Genomic DNA, 23,630 nt, shown 5'->3' with positions numbered 1-23,630 from the left:
ATATCTAGCATACTACAAGTATTCAATAATGTATTCTCAAAATAAATAAACAAATGCCTGTTAAACAAAGATTACATAATATGTTTTTTTTTTTTTTTTTTTTTTTTTTTTTTTTTTTTTTTTAGCCCTTTTTCTATCCGAATTGTCTAATAAAGGCCTCTCCCATTTCTCGCCATTTCATGGCGTTTCCACATTGGTCCTGCGACTCTTTTGATATCGTCGCTCCAGCGCATTTGAGGTCTTCCTCTTGGTCTCTTCGCATCGTACGGTCGCCAGTTTCCGACTTCTTGGTTCCATCTACCATCTTCGAGACGTTCGTTGTGTCCAGCCCATTTCCATTTTAATTTAGCTACTTGTTTCGCGGCGTTCTTTATTTTTGTTTTGTTCCGGATTGCTTCGTTCGTTTGCCGATCTATTAGTGAGATACCAAGCATCTGTCGTTCCATAGCTCGCTGAGTTTTTCGAATCTTGACCATGTTCTTTTTTGTGAATGTCCAGGTTTGAGCTCCGTAAGTGAGAACGGGAAGGATACAAGAATCGAACACTTTGGTTCGAAGGTTTTGGGGTATCTTTTTGTCTTTCAGTATGTATGAGAGTTTTCCAAATGCGGCCCATCCCATTCTTACTCGTCTGCTTATTTCGGTAGTTTGGTTTTCTTTGTTTACCTTGATATTCTGACCCAGATATATGTATTCTTCTACATGTTCCACTTTTGTTCCTTGGATGGTTATCGTCGGTTGATCATCTTTATTCGACATTAGCTTAGTTTTACTCAGATTCATTTTCAGTCCTTTTTTTATGGATTCCGTATGAAGCTCATCGATCATCGTCTTCAGTTCTTTCCAGCTGTCGGCTATTAGTACTACGTCATCTGCATATCTTAGATGGTTTAAATACTTTCCGTTTATCGACAGTCCCTTCGTTTCCCAATTTAGTGATTTAAAGATGTCTTCAAGTGCGGCAGTAAATAGTTTTGGAGATATGGTGTCTCCCTGTCTTACTCCTCGGTTGATTTTTATTGGCCTCGTTTTCATTCCGTTATCCATCGTGACTACCATTTCAGCGTGTTGGTATATATTATGTATTAATATCCTATATCTAGAATCTATTCTGCTGTTGACCAGTGCTTCCTCAATAGCCCATAATTCTATGCTGTCAAAAGCTTTCTCGTAGTCTATAAATGCTAAACAGATTGGTAAATTGTATTCGTTAACTTTTTCTATTAGGACCTTTAGTGTGTGAAGATGGTCACATGTACTGAACCCTTTTCTAAATTTGGCTTGCTCTACTGGTTGATATACATCGAACTTTGTTGTCAATCTATTTTTAATTATTTTTGTGAATGTTTTATAAAGTTGTGATAGTAGTGATATTGGACGATAATTTTTCAGATCTGTATTGTTTCCTTTTTTGTGTATTAATATTGTGTTAGCAGTATTCCATTCCCTTGGTATGTTTCCTTCAAATAGGCATTTATTAAAAAGTATTTTTAGGTACCTGATGACTTCTTCTCCTCCTTCTTTCAACATTTCTGCTAGAATTCCATCACTACCCGGTGCTTTATTTCTTTTCACTTCTTTAATTGCATTTTCTATTTCTACTTCGCTTATTTCGGGCATTACTTCAGAATTTACGTTTGTTATTTGTCTTTTCAGATTTTGCTTTGAAGCGTCGGGAGGATCGTTTCTTGAGCGGTATAACTCAGTATAGAAGTTTTCAACTATGTTTGATATCTGAGCTTTGCTTGTTTCTAGTTGGCCTTGTTGATTTTTCATAGTTATAATATTTTTCTTTCCTAATTTCGGTTTGGTATATTTCAGACTTTGATTTTTTTCTATCACTCTTTCTACATGTTCTTGTTGATGTTTTTTAATATCGTCTTTTATCTGTTTTCGTATGGCTCGATTAAGTTCTTTGTATTCTGTGGTATTTCTTTTGTTTAGTGACAGGAGCTCTTTTCGTTGTTTCAGCATATTCTTCGATTCTGCACTTATTTTGGATTTTTTGTTGTTATGGCGGGTTGCTACTTCTGAGCTAGCATTCAATAGTTCTTTTGTTATAACTGAGTTAATTTTATTAACGCTGAGTTGTTCTAGATTCAGTGCTTGGGCGGTTTTTAATTTGCTAGCATATTTTTCTTTATTGACTTTTAGCTTTTCTGTGTCTATTTGTATTGTGTTATTAAAGTTAATTCTACGTTTGCTATACTTAATCCTTAGTTTAGCTCTAACCATTCTGTGATCACTACCCAGAGAGACATTATTTATTACTGTTACATCTTCTACGATACCTTTCTTGTTACACATGATGTAATCGATTTTGTTCCTGGTTTTTCCGTCTGTTTATAACCACGTCCACTTTCTTTGCGGTTTTTTCTTATAAAATGTGTTCATTACGAAATATTTGTTGCTATGTAGGAAATTAACCAGGGTTTCTCCTCTCTCATTTCTAACACCATAGCCGAATTCACCAATATAGTTTTCGCTTTCTTCTAGTCGTTGTCCAATCTTAGCGTTGAAATCTCCTATTATAAGTGTGTAAGTGCTGTGATAGTTCGTGTTGGTTTCTATTATTTTCTCGTAGAACTCATCTATCTCTTCATCGGGGTGTGTTGAAGTTGGGGCGTACACTTGAATGATTTTTAGGGTGATTTTCTCGTTCATATTCATCACAATCATTGCAATTCTTTCTGAGATTCCCACGTATTGTTTTATTTTATTAGCATGTTTCTTAGAAACCAAAAATCCTACGCCGTTTAGACTTTGTTCTTTGTGCCCTTTGTAATACAAGATGTTACCTGATTGCAATGTTATGCAATATGTATATATTATGCTTATATTATAAGAAACAAATTATTACAGGAGAAAAAATTGTATCTTTTTTGTAACTACACTTAAGCAAAATAATTGTTAATAAGATTATATCTACTTGTATTATCAGGATTTAATCTGTTATCTAACATTTCATCTATATTTGGTGAATGAATATTATTTGCAAAACGAATTGCTCTTTCTTGCTCTTGGTGCACTGGTGGATCATTTTAATTTGCATCACAAGCAATATTGTGGAGAACAGCAGTGGCCACTTTAATTGGCTGAACACTTTCCAATTTTACTCTGAGTCCCATCGCTAAAGAAGGAAATCTTCGCTTCCATACACCATTCTGTCTCTCTACAATATTTCTAGTTCTTATCTAAGACTCATTAAAAAGTTGTTCAGCTACATTTGTGACATATGCTAAAGGTTTTATTAGGTAATTTTTAATTGGATAGCCACTATCTCCTAGTAGGACATATTCACCATAATTACCTTGTTCAAAAGATGCGCAGATATTTGAATTTTGAAATATATGTGGATCATGAGTAGAACCAGGCCATCTAGCAACAATATTTCTTATTTTTAGGTTTGGATCTGAAATAGTTTGAACATTTAATGAAAAAAAATTCTTCCGATTCCTATAAATTTCTGGATTAGCCCCACCTGGAGACTGAATTCTTATATGTGTGCAATCAATAGTACCTATGCATTTAGGAAAACCTGCAATATTCGCGCAATAAAACTGTTGCCTTACTTCATTTAATTCATCACCTTCAGGCATTTTTATGTATATTGGTAACAAATTTGCCAAGGCTACACTGACTCTTTTTACAACTCTGCTACTTGTTGCTTAACTGACTCCACATAAATCACCAGTAGTGCGCAAGACTGAACCATTTGCATAAAAATTTAAAGTGAGCAGTAACTGCTGCATAGGTGTAAGGGCATCATTCCTAAAATAACATATATTTGAATTAAAAATATATCTGAAACCATTTAATCGACTTAACTGTCTGTAGGGTAAGAAACTGTATCTTCAATTTGCTCCAAAATATTTTCAACTGTGTTCTTTGAGAATGTAAACTGACAGAAAAAATCTTCATGGTCTAGTTCTTCAAAATGATTTGTTCTGTGCCTATTGATCCTTGGTCTGCCAGCTTCCTCATCACTGTTAAAAGCATTTACATCATATAAATCCATATCTGATTAATTAATTTACGTGTCTGTCTACACTCTGTCAATGTCAACAAAACGAAATTCGAAATTAGGTTAGAATATCTCGGTCAAGCTCTAAACCACCGCTTTTACTTCGGGTTAAACATTTTGTAGGTTAACCACAACCCGAGCTGTTGACCTAATATTGTGAAACCTTTATTTCAGGGTAACTGCTGGTTATCTCCTAACCGCAAGGTAACTTTACTTTGTGAAACCGGCCGTAAAGCTTATAGACACGCCGTATGCTATACCCCCCGTTTCGAAGAGTGAAGTAAACATAAATTGCTTTGCGCAGCTATGCGTGACGTCAGGTATTTGTACACTTTTTAGAAGTGTTAAGTTTCAATTTAAATTTATTTCAATATATTATTTATTTTTTTTTTAATTATCATATTATCTTGCAGTGCATTTAATTGTACTTAGCGACACAAAAGGGGGAAAAATATATATCATTTAATGGGTAAAAAAAATTCATAAATTAAACTTGGAAAACCTACCAGCAATTTAGCTCCTAGTAATGCACTTTTCTCTTCCAAAGTATTTAAAATAGATAGATATATGAGAGTCTTATGCAATTTTCATGTTATAATAACGTTGAAAACTGAAGGATAAAGTAACTAAATTGTTTTAGATTTCCGAAAGATTCATCATTGCAAAAAAATAGATTAAAGCGATGCGGCGTGAAAATTTTAAACCATCAAATAGTTCTTAAATTTGCTCCAAGCATTTCACAGCGGATTCGTTTATTACTAGCGGATGGAGATAAAAAAAAATAAAAAATATGCTGTACCTAGCATTTTCGATTTTCCAAACCGTTTAATTTAGCCAGTTAAAACTAGAAAATTTTTAGTAAAAAAAGAAACTGTCTCAGACAAAACAACAGACTGTAAAAGTGAAAATATAAATATAACAACAAATGAATCTATTACCATAAAGACTCCAGTAAAAATTCTAAAGCAAACTACCTTAAAATAGCCTTCATTAAAAAAGCGAAGACATTATCTTGGTGACTTTTTTGAACAAGAATCATTTAGCAGAGATCAGGAATATAAAGTGGTAGTAAACAAATTATTTCAAAAGAAAAACAAACAAATCAAAATGTTGCAATAACAAAATAGAAGGCTTGTTAAAAAAGTTAATACCTTAAAATCTTTACTTAAACATCTTAAAAAAATAACATAAACATCTAATAAAGATAATTTATTTTCATTATTGAAATATAAGGTTGTACCATGAAGGTGAGAAATTCAATAATAATGTCAGTAGACTTAAAAGTAAGTTAACAAAAACTATTTTATTTTATGGTCAATAAATAGATTTAAATACATAATGTTTTCTCCTAAAATGAAACTTCCATCTACAAGTAAAATTTCTATCCTTTAAATTTATTTTTCATTATTAAACAAGAAGAGGTAGGTACACTTTCAAATTAAACATTTATTTCTACAAAATTACTTTAATTCAAAAATATTCATTAATTTCTTTGCTAAATGATTTATCTTCCATATCTTTTACAAAATATTGCAGTTTTATTAAAATTCATCTAAAATTAGGTAATTTTATTAGGACATTTCGAAAAATCCAATCTAACGTTAGAGTTTTTGCCATATTGTGACGTCACTTTGCTCAGAAGGTGTTTGCTTTAACGATTCGGTACAAGGCGTGTCTATAAGTTTGAATGGTCTAAGGCGTGGGGTTCACAAACCACTTATGGGAGAGAAAAAGTTATACAGAACTTATTAAAGATTACCGGCACTTGTTTACTAAATAATGGTTTCTACCCTCATTTCAATATTTTAAGAGAAAGTTTCTCAGCGGTTGATGTAAGTCAGGATTCCAAAATATATTATTCTCTAATATGGAAATGTGTAGATAATCTATACAATAGTAATCATTTTCTCATCATCACCATCATAACAAATAATAAAGAGAAATCACCAAGAACAATAATAAAGTGGAAAATTTCTAATGCTGACTGGGCAAGTTACAGAACTGAAATAGATTGCCAAATGGAACAAATTTCCTTCTTTGAAAATATAGATAATGATGAATAATTTTAAGTAATACATTATCTTCGCTGCTGACATTTACATGGGAAAAAATATAAAAACTTTTACAAGAAAACTAACATCTTGGTGGCATGAACTTTGTAAAGCTCATAAAAGAGAATACGAAAGTGCTCTTTATAAGAACCGCTAAAACAGAAGTGACTAAAACCTCATTGGTTTTAAAAAAGAGCCAAGGTGAGGTATATCTTAAAATAAAGAAGCACTTATGAAAGAAATATGTTTTCACTTTCCTAACTTACCTACTTCCTAATACTACCCCTTCTGAAGTCTGGAAGAAAATTAATCAAATGCTGGGAAAAAATACGCACACAAGAATTGCAGCTCTTCTTCATAAAAGTATTCTAGTGACCGATGATTAAGAAATCGTTAATAAAATTGCAAAAAATTTCTATCAACGGTTTAAAAACAAGAATGTACTCAAACAAAAAAATCCTTCAGAAATATAGATATATATGTATAACATAAATATAATCCTGGAAAAAGTAGTAAGACAAGCACAAATTAAAATAAAACTACCGACAGTGTATGGCACAAAATTACTAGTAGCATAATAACTATAAAAAACCCAAAATAATTAAGCGGTTAATATTGATATTGTTGAAAACACCGTCAACAATGTAAAGGAATCTTTTAACAAATTAGAGATAAATGCAAAAATAACCGATGTAATGATCATTAAAGAGAAAACCAAATATATGTGCACGATCAGACAAAAGAGACGATATTATAAAATAGGGAAACATGTAAAAATAGTGGAAAGAAGTGGAGCGTTTTAAATATCTCCGAGGAACAATCATTGTAGATAAAGATATCACGAAAAAAAAAAGCGAGAATTCAAGCAACCAACAAATGTTTGTATATACCACCTTAATACGATCATTAAATTCAAGATCCTAACATAAACATCAGAAATAAGGATACATCAAACAATAATTAGACGGGTGCGCATGTATAGGTAAGAGACCGTGAGACGTGAACGCCGATAAAAGTAACGAATAGCAAACTCAAATATTTTGAGATAAAAACCATCACAAAGATGTTTGGATCCTATCAGGACCCGAATACTTACCAATACGAAATGAAAACAAATGCTGAGGTCCAACAAGATATAAAAGGTTAGCGACGACTACAGATTAAACTCCAAGGTCTAAGATAGGCTGGCTATCTCCATCAGTTCTTTAATAACTGCTTTGTAAAGTTAATCTGGGAGGAAACGATAACACATGAAGGAGGAAACGATTTAAGAACAATGGGGCTACATACTGACGCAACCATCATGGATAACCGTTTAAGATGAAAGCAAGTTGTGCAGTCAGCCATGACCCACTTCGGTTTGTAGTGCTACGAGATGAGAAAGAAGAAGAATTTTTCACAATTTGTAGTGTATTGCCATAGGAGATTCTATGTTTATGTCAACATTTTATGGAAATTTTAAAATATGTGTAAAATACGTTTAAGTTTTATTCATGCAATCACTTTTATGAGACCTTTATTTGCGTTTACATTTTCAGAAATCTTTCCAAGGTTACAACCAGTAACGCAAAGTGAAAAAATCTATTTAAGGTATTTATTATCCCGTCAACATTAAGAGAGGCAATTTATCACCCACAGATGATAAAACTTATTTTTCACTTAGAAATTTGTTCGTTAAAGTAATCAAGCTAGTAATTATTATATAAAAGCAAGTCGAAATAAACTCAATCTTTTCCGTAATTACGATCGTCGCGAACGCAGAACCAGACTGGACCCGTTTCATCGGTTTATTCCTTTTGCCAAGTTTCTGAGCTCATTTACATTTACATCAAGCAAGGTAAATGAATAATGCATCGTGGAGATTGGAAGGGATATAAATATGACTGACTTGAGAGTTGTAAATTAAGTGTCTGTTACGGTTTGATTTATGCAAATGGCGACGGAGGCCTCTGAACGACGATTAGGATTTAAAGTTTGTTCCTAGTGTCATCGTCTGCTTCATATTGTGTAAATATCAGGCTTTGTGTTTTTCAATGACGGGTTTTTCACTTTAAAGGTGGCTTAAAACTTTAGGAATTAATTTAAGAGTCCTCATCTTCTTCGTTTTTTTCATAAAGTTTTATTTTTACAAAATATCAATTATTAATTAATGAATTATGCAAAAATATGTATGTAAAATACCGAAATATGAGGTAAGTAGATATTCCAAAATAGTCATTTGCAATACAAATGCCGAGAAGCAGCAACGAAAGACGTCAAATATATGAAAAGAGATTTTACAGAAACACAAAATTATATTACAGGGCAAAACAATCGGGATTTTCATCACGGCATCAGTAAAAAACTTTAAATTTCCGTCACTATGAATCTGACAGGGTAGCTACTGAGCACAATACTGCCAAAATAATTAAAATTTAGGAATATATGACGTTTAATATTTTGTTGCGGAATTTTTGTTAAACTTTTCTTAATTAGTCTACGAGACTTAATTCTAATATATTTTAATATGACATTCTTTTTAATCAGTTTTATCTGTCGCACTGGGGAAACGGGTCTGTATTGCAGATCTCAGAGCTCCGTATTTGTATTATATGTCTATACTTTGGGCTAAGGTTACTTAACCTAATTAATTATAACCTGACCCAAAGCATAGACATAATACAAATATATTGAGCGCTGCAGTACATACCCGGTTCCCTAGTCCGACGGAGAAAACTGATGTAAAGCAGTCCCTGCATCTATTTGTAATGAACCAGGTGTATCGACCACGTTACCTTTCCATTGGTCATTTAGGTCAGATCAACCTGGCCATATCGATAAACTTGGCCCGTTAGAAAGATACTGCTTTGCGTCAGTTTTCTCTAACGCACTGGGGGGAGCGTTGGTATTGTAGTGTTTAGTATATATGTATTATATGTCTATGACTTAAAGTAATCAAACCAACCCTAAACTTACCAAATCAAGTCTAACTAAACCATAAACATATAGTAACTGTGCTGAACGCTTTAATATAGACCCATTCACCCAGTGCGACCGAGAAAGATAATGCAAAGCAGTCCCTGCATCTCTTTTTAATGGGCGGTGTCTATTTCTCACGTGACCTCCCCACCAATAAGTATAAGTGAAGTAGCAACTTACGTATAACTGACATATTTGATGCAACAACTCTAGTGGTAGCTACGCGGTATTGTTTCTACTTTTGGACCTGGATAATCGGGGTTCGAATCGTTTACTTATGCTTCTTTTTATATATATATAAATTTAATATTAATTAATATTACGTTTATTAGATAAATAAATAGACAAAGGGTGCGGCATTATTGCGAGGAAGCCCAATTACTCATTTTGTCGTAAGAGAAACACAAAACATTATTTAGGTAATAGGTGAAGCATAGATAGGAAGATACTCTAAAAATATTTTTAATGTAGAGGACCACCTATATTGAAGGGGTAAATACTAATCTTTTTTTAAGGGAACAATCTGTATATTTTTACATTTTTGGACTCTCCTCGATATTATCGTTTTTTTTAATATAAAGTTTTGCAATGTTATACAAGGTAATTTAAAAGATAATTCGGTTTTTTATTAATTTTATAGCAAAATTAAAACCTTCTAGGATTGTAGAGATCTGGTATTAAAAATATTTTTAATATAGTCCAAAATTATTACCATTGTAAAATATTAAATTTTTATTTACAGGGTTGGTCGAAACTCGGAATGATTAAAATTTTTTTTAAATGGATCACCTTGTATTTTAGTATTGTAATGAAATTTCATTTTATAATAAGGTAAACCCGGGGAAGTGTGATTGTGAGGCAAGTGTGACTATACTATATAAAATTTTCTACAATTTAGTGATGCCAGCGGCATCTTGTGAGTAGAAACTTAAGTTCTTGGAACATCGATCTATGCAAATACGCAGTTTGTAGAAAACAAGTAATTTGATATTTGACCGTTGGCGTATGTTAGTATGAATTAACTTGTTGATGTTAGTGTGCAGACTTTGTTTACATATTTTGTGAGAAGCGAGTATTAGGTGGTAAGTAAATATCGTATGGTATTCAGGATTGTTTAACAAATATATTACGTTGTATGTATTAAAAAAATTGCCAATTTTAATTTTTAACTGAATTATGACTTAGGTCACACTTACCTCGTTTATATTGCCTACTGGGGTAAATGTGACCACGTGTACTGGGGCAACTGTGAACTTGCAAAACTATATTTTAATTTTTAATTCTAGACTGAACATGGTGAGAAACCATAAACGGAAGTCAGATCGAGCAACCAAATATACCCAAGATGATTTAAATTACGCAGTGTCAGAGATAAAAAGAGGGGTTTGTTTGATATACTGGGCACATAAATTGTATAATATTCCTAAAACAACATTATTCTACCATGTGACTTGTGCTCGAGGAGTTAAAAGCAAATCGCAAGGGAGGCTCCCGATTCCACTCCAAGATGAAACTAGATTGGCTCAAGGACTAAAAACTATGGAGCAGTGGAATATCCAGAATAGAACTACTAGAGATTGTTCGCGAATTTGTTACCAAAAATGACATAAAAAATCCATTTAAGGATAATACTCCTGGGGATGAGTGGTTCGGGAGTTTTAAAAGACGTCACCAACTTAGCATAAAAAACCCCAAGCTGTGGAGTACTCAAGAAAAAAAATGACAGATCCTTTCATCATCCAAGAATATTTTGATATTCTCAAAAAAATTTTAGTTTAGCCAAAATTAGAGGACAAGCCGCAACTCGTGTGGAATATGAACGAAACATTCATTTCTCACGACCCAAAAAAAAAACCATAGTCGTGGGAGCTAAAGGCAAACCAAGTTCCAGAACTACTTTAGGTCCAGGAAGAGAAAACACTGGGGTTCTTTTTGCAGTGTCTGCATCAGAAACGAAGGCACTACCACTAATCGTATTCAAGGGAAAAAATGTTTGGGATACCTGGCTACTAGATAACAGGAACTCATTTCCGGGAACTGCTTATGCAGCCAGTCCTAATGGATGGATGGAGAGTAACGTATTTATTAATTATTTAGAAAAAACGTTTAATTTTGCATTAGGAGAAAATAGGCCGGTACTGTTGATATATGACGGTCATAGTCATTAGTATTGAACTAGTTGAATTAGCATGACAGAATGATATCACAATCATCAAACTTTCTCCTCATACCAACCACCTTCTGCAGCCTTTGGATTTAGCTGTATTTAAGTCTCTAAAAGACGCTTGGGACCAACAACTCGTAACCTGGCAGAGACATAATACTGGACTAAAAATTACAAAAAAAGAGTTGTCTCTGACGATAGGCACTACATGGAAAAACGTAAGCGTAGAAATTATCAAAAACGGGTTTAGAAAAGCTGGCATATATCCAGTTAATCGTCATGTCATACCAGAGGAAAAATACCACCCCAAAAGCCTAAAAAGATGAAAAGAACAAAAGAGTTTAGAAGACCAAACCATAGTTGTAGCTGAAACCGCAAATACTAATATGGATGCTATTACCGCCGGCAATATTGATCAGTCTGTAAATAAGGACCAGATTGTGGAAAACCATACAACCAATATTTCTGATGCAACTCTAAGTAGTAGTTCTTTAAAAATAAGTTTTGAAGAGCTGCTATTAAACACTGTTAAATAGACAAATAAGCAAAGTCCTTCGGGCTCAAAAAGAAAAAAAGTAGCTGCAGGGGCAGAAGTCGTTACTTTCGAAGAAATTCTAAAAGAAGAAATTAGATTAAAGAACATAAAAGAAATATAAAAACAAACAAGAGAAGAAGAACGCAGAAAGAAAAAAGAAGCAAAAAATCAAAAATTGAAGAGGATTAAGAAACGAGAAGAAACTTTTAGTAGCTCAGAATCGGAAGATAATTTGGTGAAATATGTCGACTCTGAACATGATTTTGATCCTGAAATATTCGAAGAAAACGAACAAATAATTGAGAAAGAAGTGCCAACAGTTAGAGAGTTGGGAAAGACCCAAATCGCGCTGGGTATTTGGGTTGTTGTAGAGTACACATCTAAAAAACATATTAAACATTTTATTGGAAGAATTGATAATAAGATTTAAAATGAATGGAAAATTTCCTTTTTAACATATAAACAGAGTAGTAACACCTTTTTCTTGGCCTGATATAGAAGACATGGATATAGTTGATGACGATATCGTAAAAACTTTACCAGAACCCGTTAAAGGCAGAAGGGATCATTTTACTTTTGACGTAAATTTTGTCGGGTTGAACCTTTAAATCTTAAAAAGTTTGTGACTTGCTTAAAAATAAATAAATTAAAATTTTTCAAACACTTAAAAATTCCTTTTTTCTTGCAATTTTAAATTATTTACACTGTCCCAAAAAATAACACACGCTGCTGTAAGCTAAAGTCCATTGTCACACTTACCCCAAATTGACGGGAAAGTGTGAACCATGGATATTTAAAAATTTAACATAATTTTCACATCTGATATTACGAACGTGCCCAAATTTAAGTATATGTAGTAAAGTCCGTAAGCATTCTAGGAAAAAAAATATTATGACTTAAATCATCTCCTAAATCATGCAAAATATGTCATCTAACTAAAAACTAGTTCACACTTCGACGGGTTCACCTTACTACACTATTTAATACGAATTCTTTATACCTAACTGCTTTAATTTGTGAGTTATTTGTGATTTTTTGCGCCAAACATTAATTGCAACAAAAATTAGGTGAAATTTTATTACGTTAACCGTGAAAAAATAAATAATAATTTAGACTGATCCCTAATTTGTTACCTAAGTAATTAAAAGTGAAGTAACGTTTAATGTACAAATAAAATTAAATATAAAAAAATTATAAGTTAGCAAAGATAACAAAAATATCGTTGAATTTATAATAAATGTTCCAAATGACCTCCGTCCACCTGTAACGATGCTCTGATCGTTTAACAGTTCGAACCATGGGAGTGTCAATATTTTCGCATCCACTTCTACAACGTGACGTGAAGTGGTATTCAGAGAGGCTATTTAAAAAGGCGTGTGAATAGCGGAATTAGACAGTCTTGTAGCTAGCGCTCTAGGCTCCCTGACTCGCCGGTGTAGTGAACCTGCGAGCCATCCCGGACAGAGAGATTTCCGTATTGAGGATCATACTCTGTCCTTAACTAAGCGGAACCCATCGGTGCTGTGTATTGAACATTACCGTGGATCTGCACAGAGCCAAGCCGGACAGAGAGATTTCCGTATTGAGGATCGTACTCTGTCCTTAGCCAAGCGGAACCCATCGGTATTGTGTATTGAACATCATCGTGGGTCTGCTATTTCATTTCTTTATTAGTAATAATTAGTTTCTTTTCTTTTATAGACGTTTGCCGGGGAATTCATTCATCGCGGGACCCAGACGGGAACGTAGAATTCATTTTATTTTTGTTTTATAAGTATACAACGTAGAATTCCTTTTTTTATTTTTTATATATTGTATATATACTAAATAGGTTTATTTTTATTTCAAACCTGTGTTTTACTGAGTCTGTCGTCCCGAAAGAGCTACCCATCACAGACCTCAATACATAATTACAAGCTACCTTCAAAAGAGCGACTTAAACTGGTTCATACATTTCTGTCTAATCTCATACATTCATTACTAATTTACATCGTCTTTAGTTGTAGCTAATGTTTTATAAACTTTGTATTGTATTTAAACCGAAAAAATAAAATCCAGCTTGTTTACCGTTGGAGATCGTGGAGGCCATCTTCTCGCCCTTTCCTAGTCTATTCGCAATTTCTCAAATATGTTCAACGGCACTACTTAAAATAATCCCAAAATAAATCCAAAAAAAATGTAGATATGTTTTTTATTTACGTAATTCTCGAAAAAGAATGACATAATTTTCAGGAATTCCAGCCCAAACATTTAATGATAATAATGTGGGTAAATTAGAAGTTGAGTATCTTTTTCTTTAAGTGCCATCTCCGCGACGAAGGTTGGCAATCATCATGGCTATTCTGACCTTCGAGGCAGCTGCTCTGAACAATTACCTTGAGCTGCAACCAAACCACTCTCTCAGGTTCTTCAACCAGGAAACGCGTCTTCTTCCTACGCTTTTCCTACCCTCTACTTTTCCTTGAATTATGAGTCTCAAGATGTTGTATCTTTCGCCTCTCATCACCTGTCCGAGATATTGCACTTTCCTTTCTTTTATTGTATTTTCCATTTCCCTCTCTCTGCCTATTCTCCTTAACACTTCTGTATTCGTGATTCTATCTACCCATGGAATCCTTAACAATCTTCTAAATGTCCACATTTCAAACGCGTTAAGTCGATTTATTGTATTCCGGTTTAATGTCCATGATTCAGCTCCACAGTAGAGTACACTGTGTACATAGCATTTAATGAGCCTTGTTCTGATGGTCAATAGTATTTAATTAGGTTTATTCTAGATCTTTGATACATAAAATCTTTTTCATTTTCACGAAGTTGGCACGTGCTTTTTCAATTCTGGCTCTTATTTCTGCAGTATAATTGTTATTTTCTGTGATTATCGTTCCCAAGTAAGTATATCTTTTTACTCTCTCAATCTAATGGCCGCCTACCGTTAATATTTCGTTTGTATTGTTGTTCTTGCTAATTTTCATGAATTTGGTTTTTTTGGTGTTAAAAGAGACTCCGTATTCTCCACTATATCTTAATATTTTGTTCATTATTATTTCTAAGTCTTCCAAGTTGTCGGCTATTATGACTGTATCGTCGGCATACCTAATGTTGTTAATTAAACTTCAGTTCACTTTTATGCCAACTGTCTCGTTTACCAAAGCTGCTTGTATTATTTCTTCAGAATAAGTATTAGACAATAACGGCGACAGTGTGCAACCTTGCCTGACTCCTCTCCTTATCTCCACTTCTTCTGACACTTCTCTTCCAATTTTCACATTTGATCGTTGGCTGTAGTATAAATTTGATATCAATGTTACATCCCTCACATCCAGATTCTTGTTTTTAAATACTTCTATAAGTCGGTCATGTTTTACCTTATCGAATACCTTATTGTAGTCTATAAAGCATACATAAAGATCCCTATTAACATCCATCTTTGGGTCAGCACGTTAAAAGAAAATAGTGCCTCTCTTGTGCCCATTCCATTCCGAAATCCAAATTGGGAATCACTAATATCCATTTCCAGCTTAGCGTGTATTCTATTATGGATGATTTTTAGCAGGGTTGAGTATCTAACACTGGAAATTATGTATGTTTACAATACCATTCTTGTGGAAAGTAGCTTCATTTCCAAATAAAATATATTACAAAAAATATGCATAATTATGAATTTGTTGCTGCACCCACCGACAAAATTTTACTTATTTATTATAGTTATACTCATTAAACTCTTGTTACAACTGTGCATCATAGGATGTATCTTGTTTTTTTTTAAATTCTTTCTACATTACGATTACTAATTCCAAAAGCATGTGCAATTTTCCTCGTACTAATATATGCGGATTCTGAGTAATAAAGGATTACATTTAATTCATTTTCTTCGATCAGATTTTTCTCAATTCATTTGTCTATTCCGTTGAAACGTTATAGTAAACTTTGAAATGCTTCTCTCCTTGGTTGAGCTCTATCTGGGAATTGCTGATGATAATCTCTTATTTAGCACATTGTTGTTATACCCTCCTGAAATAAAAGCCATATCATAAAGCCATAGTATCATAGTCAACTAGGAAGAATATTCTGTTTTTATTAATATTTTACACATCAACAATCCCAACCATTTAGGTATTTTGATATCTTATCCAATACTAACATATTAAGGAGTAGTCTAGATTATTATGTATTTTTTATGTAAAATTTGTTTTGATTAAAGATTTTCACGGACAACCCAATAAGATTTCACCTAAATTTTGTTGCAATTAATGTTTGATTCAAAGAATTACGAATAACTCACAAATTAAAGCACTTAAATATAGGGCATGCGAAATAAATAGCAAAGTATTGTTAAATCCCTGCTGTGTGGCCAAATGACGAATTTATCGTCAACATATCGTAGCCAAGATGCGGGTTTGAGCATTGATGTGGAAAGTGCTCGGGTCTCGAAGTCTTCCGTAAAGATATTGGCAATTACTGAGGATACTGGGGAGCCCTTTGGGGCACCATTAAATTAAGATCAAATAAGTGTTCGACAGAAATTTTTTAATGAGAGACAAGTGGTCTTGCTGGGTACTACATTTAGTTTTCAGAATGTTTAGAGTTTTGTCTATTATGAATAAAGAGTGAAAAGATGGTAAAACTTGCTAGAATGTCTGCTGGTGCGATAGGATATTGTTTAAGAAGTTTACGAAATAAAATGAAAACAATTTTTGACGAAGGATGAAGCATTTTCGACTAAAGGTTGTAGATTTTTGGCTAGCTACTTAGTTAATAAATGTGTAGGGCAGTTATATGCACTGACAAGGGGACATATAAGAATATCAGGTTTTTGAGTAGGCTATATATTTAAGGTGTTCTAGAAGACTTTTCACGAGGAATTAGAGTTTGTTTATAATAACGTAATATATATTACTAATATAGATCAACCTAAAATAAATTTGTGTAAATGGTAAAAAAGAACCTAGACTAGAAATCAGACAAATCCGGAAAAATATCTATTAAAATATCGAGAATTTTATATTAGACTATAGATAGAAAAATTATAAGAATTAGACCACAGAATAACTTTTGTAGACTTACAGTAAGACACCAATATAATTCAGGTAGAAACTCCAACTCCAATTGTTGCTCCCTTCCGGTAATAAATATATTATGACAGACTATACAGTGTGGATATTAAGTCTTACCCCCCCCTAGTGAACTCCGTTATTTAAGACAAAGATGAAAAACGCTCAGACCCGTCAATTTTTATTTTAATAGAGGTATTTTATAACATAAAAAAAATTGTCACCCCTTTCATCCCCTTCACTTGACAGCTACCCCCTCAGATTTTTTAAATGGCAATGGGAGTCGTGCGATAGTTAGTTGGAAAGGGTTTGAAAAGAAGAATTCTAAAATCTATCACACTTTACTTCAACTTTAAGAATCTGTTTGTTAATAACGATTTATTGTTTGGAGATACACTTTGCGATACAACAATACAAAAGTAGGTATACTGGTTTTGCTTTAATATTGGGCATTCGGTATAACAAAATTTATTTAATTTTTATTCTTGAACGTTTATACCGAATTATTTTTATGCAGAATAAATACTTTTGTGTCGTTAAAACATATCATGGTTAGAACAATTTTTTAAATAATCTAGTTGGCGTGTATAGTTTTTGACAACTGTCATAAAAAACAAGCAATTAGCACTGTTGATTGTAAAGAATATTGACAAGAACTTGAGATTTGGTGAGCTTTAGTGGTAAACTGTAAATGTTTAGTATTAAAAATTCAAAACAATCAAAATGGCACCACCTTGTAGATTAGTAGACAAATGTGAAGCAATTTTAATATTTAGCGAAGCAGGCCGTAACTACCATGAAGCTGTGAGAATATTTAATGAACTATTATATTTAATGTTTTCCGAATCGTGCAATTGATCGACATTACTATAGACTACTTGTCACCAAATTTTGTGAAACTGGTTCTGTTGAAAACAAGAAACAGGATGGCAGAAAAAAGATTTGTGAGGAAAAGCAAGTAGATATTTTGTCTCAATTTGTAACAAATCCAACCAGTTCAACTAGAAATGTCTTGCGAATGCGAATTAAGTCACAGGACTGTCTTAAACATTTTAAAAAAGCAAAAATTTTATCCCTATAAGATGAAAATGGTGCACGAATTGACAGAGGATGATCCAGATCGACGACTGCAATATTGTGAAACTATGGATAATAATATTTCACAAGATCCAAGTTATTTAAGACATATTTGTTTTTCCGATGAAGCTACATTCTATTTAAATGGTCATGTACATCGACAAAATGTAAGATATTGGTCTGACGAAAACCCTCGATTGTTTCGAGAGTGTCATACTCAATTTCCCACTAAAGTAAATGTTTGGGCAGGTATACTAGGGGATCATATTATAGGCCTTTTTTTTATCGAAGGCAGTTTAACGGGGGAAACTATCTTAATCTCTTGGAAACACAAATAATTCCTGCAATTCAAGATGTGCTTAGAAACAATCCAGGCGAATTCAATCAAGATATTATTTTCCAGCAAGATGAAGCTCCGCCTCATTACGATGCTGGCGTTCGAAATTTTATGGGGTTACCTTAAATCCAAACTGTATGGGAGCCAGTTGACGACAGTTGATGAACTCCGTCAAAGAATAATCGAAGAATGTGATAGGATAAGGGCTAGGGAGGCAACGAAACAAAGAATCTACTTCTGCCAGGAAGTAAATGGAGAACATTTCGAGCATCTCCTGCAGTAATTTAAGTTTTCTTTAGGGTAATTTGCCAGTTCCTTTAATTTTAAAGATGTAATTTAATACATTATTTTCTGTATATTTTATTTTAAATAAAACCATTATGCCATACAAAATTTCAAACTTATACATTTTTGAATTCTTCTTTTCAAACCCTTTCCAACAAACTATCGCACGACCCCAATTGCTATTTAAAAAATCTGAGGGGGTAGCTATCAAGTGAAGGGGATGAAAGGGGTGACAATTTTTTTTATGTTATAAAATATCTCTATTAAAATAAAAATTGACGGGTCCGAACGTTTTTCTTCTTTGTCTTAAATAACGGAGTTCACTAGGGGGGTAAGACTTAATATCCACACTGTATAGTTAAAATATTCTGTATACTTTAGTGATTTATTACTTACCAACCAAATTGTATTTTTACTGGATCTGAAACAATAAAACAAGTGTTTTTAGAAAACAGTAATGTTACACTCCGAATATTGCCGTTGGAAGTAAAAACTTAACATTTTTCATATTAAGAAAAATACTTAATTTTCCTGAGTATGAAAGTATATTTAAATTAGTTCTATTAATGTAATTTTACATTTTTGCCCATAAACTGAAAATTTAACTATTTATTTTAAATTAATAATAATAAACAATCCTTCGATAAACTGATACAATAAAGAATCAAAACGGCAAATATTTTTTATCAACAAAAACAGAAATTTGTTTCTATAATATATCTATACATCCAATTTCATAACAGAAATAGTTTTTGAAGGGAAGCGTCTATACTGGAGTTATATTAATTTTTCTCTGTGGTAAAATACAGAGACGATCGTCACGAAATTGGCAACACAAAATAGTTAAAAGGGTGCAAACTAACACCAGTTTTATGTTCTTCTAAAAATACAAAAGAATGTTAAAATAAATAAATGTACTTTGTAGATCGATGATTGTAAAAATAATCCTAAATGTATCAATTTTATTTCACCCTCTGAATAAGCTGACCGATGAAAGTTTCCTGCTCTTTCTACTCATCTGTGAGAAAAAAGGCTATTAGTATAATTATAAATAAATCTATTGTGATGTATTGCTATATATTGATAAAAACCATTGCATGTTATGTTTGTTTGTCTTACATCAATGTAACAAAATTTTTTTTTTTTTTCGAAATATTATAACTTTTCGTTATAGAAAACTATTTTTTTATTATTAAACGTTATTTGTCAGAATAACGTTTTATTTACATATACCTATGTATTATTTGCATAATAAAACACTAATATTATATTACTGTCTAAGATCCGAACCTAGATCAACCTTCATCCATCTGAATAAAACATGTTTTTTTATCAAATTTCATCCACACAAATACGTCTTGTTGGCTATTAAAATATGTTTATACATATATATATATATATATATATATATATATATATATATATATATATATATATATATATATATATATATATATATCTATAATGGCTATACACCCCAGCGTGGGGTTAAACCGCGAATGCTTTCTAGATCCTATTTCTTGGGTGGATCAGTCCCTTTCGTTTATCTTATCTTCTTGACAATATCTCTCCATTTTTTTCTGTCTCTAGTTTCTCCTCTTCATTCTCTGACTCCTGCCCTTTGGAGGTCTTCTTAAACTTCTTGCAGCCACTTTGATCTTAATCTTCTTCTTCTCTTTGTTCTTACTGGATTCCATTCTATCATTGTGTATGTCACTGCCTCATCTCCTGCTCTCCAAATGTGACCTAACCATCTAACTCTGTATTGCTTTATTTTAGTCACGATGTCTTCCTTAAGTTCTTCCTTAATCTCTACATTTGTTCTGCTTCTATATTTATTTTACTTTGTTCTGATTGGTCCTAGTATGGTTCTTATAATCTTTGTCTTCGCTATTCTCAAGTCTTCTTCGTCTTTTTTAACCATCGTTATTGTTTCTCCTGCATATAATAATATTGGCCCAATTATGGTGTTATAAATGTTCATTTTAGTTTTTATAGTCAGTGTTTTGCTTTTAAGTAATCTTTTGTTTGCAAAATAAGCTTTATTCGCTGCTTATATTTTTTCTCTTACTTCGGACTTCCTTTCTCCGGATTTGCTTATTGTAACTCCTAGGTATTTGAAGTATTCTACTTCTTCAAACTCAGAACTTTCTATTTTGAATTTTTCTTTCATTTGCTTTTTTCCTAATCTTTATTTTCCCATTACCTCTCCTTTCTCTCTTATTTCTTTTGGCATTTTTTCATTATTTTTCTGTTCTTTACAATAATAGCAATATCGTCTTCCTCTTGTTCTGAGATTTCCTTTATTTATATTTCGTAGTACATATTCTAATGTTAGATAAAATACCGTTGTTGATAAGGCATCTCCTTGTTTCATCCCTTTATTTATACTGAATTCCTCTGTCTCTCCTCTTTGTGTCTTTATGCTTATTTTTGTAGTTCTCATTGTCATTTTTATAAATTTTCTGAGTTGATGTGGAATTTTTAATTTTTTAAGTGCTATGATTAATCCGTTCCTTTTAATTGAATCAAATGCCTGTTTGAAGTCTATGAATAACTTTTCTAATTCTAATTTATATTCGTTTGTTTTTGCCATTATTTTTTTTATTGTGTGTATTGCATCTATTGTAGATCTTCCTTCTGTGAATCCACATTGGTACTATCCTACTGTCTTCTTTGTGATCTTTGATAACCTCCTTTGTATTATTGATGTCAATATTTTATATATTGTATTTAGTAAAGTTATTCCTCTATAATTTTCACAGATTTGTTGGTCTCCCTTTTTATGTATTGTTATGATATGCCCTACCTCCCAGTCCCCTGGTATTTTCTATTGTTTCCATATATTTTTCAATTGTGCCAGTATTTTTCCTCTGAGTTCCTTTCCTCCGTGTTTTATTAGTTCCATATTAATTCCATCTTTACCAAGGGCTTTTCCATCTTTGCTTCTATGTATTACTTCATCAAATTCCTCTAATGTTGGTTATTTTAAAATTTCGATGTCTACTTCATCTACTTCGTCTGATTCGTCTTCGTGCACCGTTTCCTCCTCTTTATGCATTTCTTGTCCTGTTGTTTCCTCCATCAAGAGCTCTCTGTAGTAATCCCCCCATACTTGCTTATATTCTTGATCCTCTATTATCACTGTTCCCTCTCTATTTTTTATTCCGTTTGTTTTGCCTTTGTTTATTTTTTGTTATGTTCTTTAATCTTTTTGTAAAATTTTTTCGTGTTTCTGTTTTTTCTTTCCTGCTCTATTTCCTGCATTTTTTCGTCTACCCATCTTCTTTTATTTTGCCTTATCACTTTCTTAGCATTCCTTCTTAATTTTTCATATTCTACTCTGTCTTGCTCTGTATCTGTTCTTAGCCATTTATTTCTGGCTTGCACTTTTTTTTCTATTATTTCTCTAAATTCTTGGGTATACCATCCATTTTTTGTTTTAGCTTGACTTTTACCTACCTGCATTTGCACCTTTTTCTATTTATTTTTTAATCGTCTCCCATTCTGTGTTTATATCTTCCGCTTTATATTTCTCTTTTATTTGAACTGTTACTGCCTCTTCATAATTTTTTCTTACTTTTTTATTACCTATTTTTATTGACATTCCACTTTTTATGTTAGTTTTTCTGTGCTGTTTGAATTTTAACTTTTTCTCTTATAGTTGCTGTGACTATGTAGTGATCTGAATCTGCACACGCACCTCTAAATGTTCTTACATCTTTTATTGACGATTGTTTTCGTTTATTAATCATTATGTGATCAATTTAACTATACAGATTGAACGAATTTAAAACGGAACATACGAAATCAATGTATTTCGGCTTAACTCCGCTCTAGGTGGTTGGCCAACAAAAGGTTGTCAAATAATTATATTATAAAAATCCAATACTTCAGCGGGCTGCTGGATTCTGAATTCATTCAAGAACAAGTCAAAACTCCACCCAAATAGGTTGCCTAGAATCACTGTGAAAACTAGACTACAGAAGCAGTTAGTATGCTGTCAAACCACTTATCGCTTCCTTATAGTCCAAGAGACAGAGCCGAAATTTTGAACTGATTAGTAATATGACATTTCTCTATTGGAATATATTCATTGTAACTGGCTTAAGACTTTGCCTTACAGGCGGACGCCCCTCGTGGTACAGGGGGTGGCTATACAGGGATGAAGTTGTAATTTTTTTCAGAAAAATTAACGATCGATAATAAGGCTGAAAATTTGCCCAGAGTAAGATTTTGGTATAACCAGACGAAATCCCAAAGGGCGGACGCGAGAGTGGATACATAAGGGGTGGCGGATAGGGGTGAAATTGCAATTTTTTGGGGAAAAATTAACGATTAGTAATATGTCCGCCATTTTCATGGCTCATTATTTAGCCCCTAAAAACTCTAAATCCAAAAGGGCGGACAGCTGGGTTGGTACAGAGAGCCATAAAACGGGGTCAAATGTACCACTTGCCTGCGCATTTTAGGTCTCGGTAACAATTTTCAAACTGATTTTATTATATTTTTATACCGATTGATTTGAAAATTTGTATGCTCACTTCTGTTACTATTCTGAAAAGCGTCAAGTAGAGTTTTCCTCAAAATTTTCCAAAAAAATTTCCGTAAATGAAAATTTTCGTAATTTTTTGAGGTAAAATCTAATTTGTAGAATCCTTTCGATTTTCTGTCAGTTATACCATGAATTTTTCCAAAAATTTTCAAACGATTTTTCCGATAAGAAAAAAAAATTTAGAAAAACTTTTCTAAAACATTTGATAAAACTCTACGTAATCGTCTGAATCTTTTATAGAATATTTTGTAGTTTTAAAATGATATTATGATAATGTTTTTTTTTCAAACTAAAGTCATATTTACTTTACAAATCACATTTTTTTCTTAAATATAAATATTTTACGAATTAATTTTTAATTGAATAAATGTTTGATATTTGATATTTTATTAAATTAAAGTAATTTTATAATGTTAACTATTAAATATTTTTGGTATAACAAATAGTAATTTTACTTATTTTTTATTACAATAAAAAGGTTTTTAAATTTATATTGCATAAATAATGGTTGATCAGATATAAGAAAAAATGATTTATTATTACATTAATAATCAAATACAAAATATATTATTTCTATTTATCAATAGGTAAAAT

At 32.4% G+C, this 23,630-nt stretch overlaps 1 protein-coding gene across 1 annotated transcript in view; it reads right to left on the bottom strand.

Annotated features, from left to right (window-relative positions):
- The window catches only part of SPR (G protein-coupled sex peptide receptor), a 1,160,093-nt gene that overhangs the window by 643,777 nt on the left and 492,686 nt on the right, over nucleotides 1-23,630 (bottom strand). Inside the window, exon 4 of the mRNA XM_072519558.1 lies at nucleotides 18,878-18,902. The gene's annotated coding sequence lies outside the window, so the exon portion shown is untranslated. The remainder of the gene's footprint in view (nucleotides 1-18,877; nucleotides 18,903-23,630) is intronic.

Source organism: Diabrotica undecimpunctata, chromosome 1 (assembly GCF_040954645.1).
Source record: "Diabrotica undecimpunctata isolate CICGRU chromosome 1, icDiaUnde3, whole genome shotgun sequence".
Classification (NCBI taxonomy): Eukaryota; Metazoa; Arthropoda; class Insecta; order Coleoptera; family Chrysomelidae; genus Diabrotica; species Diabrotica undecimpunctata.
The sequence above is the reverse complement of the archived record's forward strand: the minus strand, read 5'-3'. Positions and strand labels throughout refer to the sequence as shown.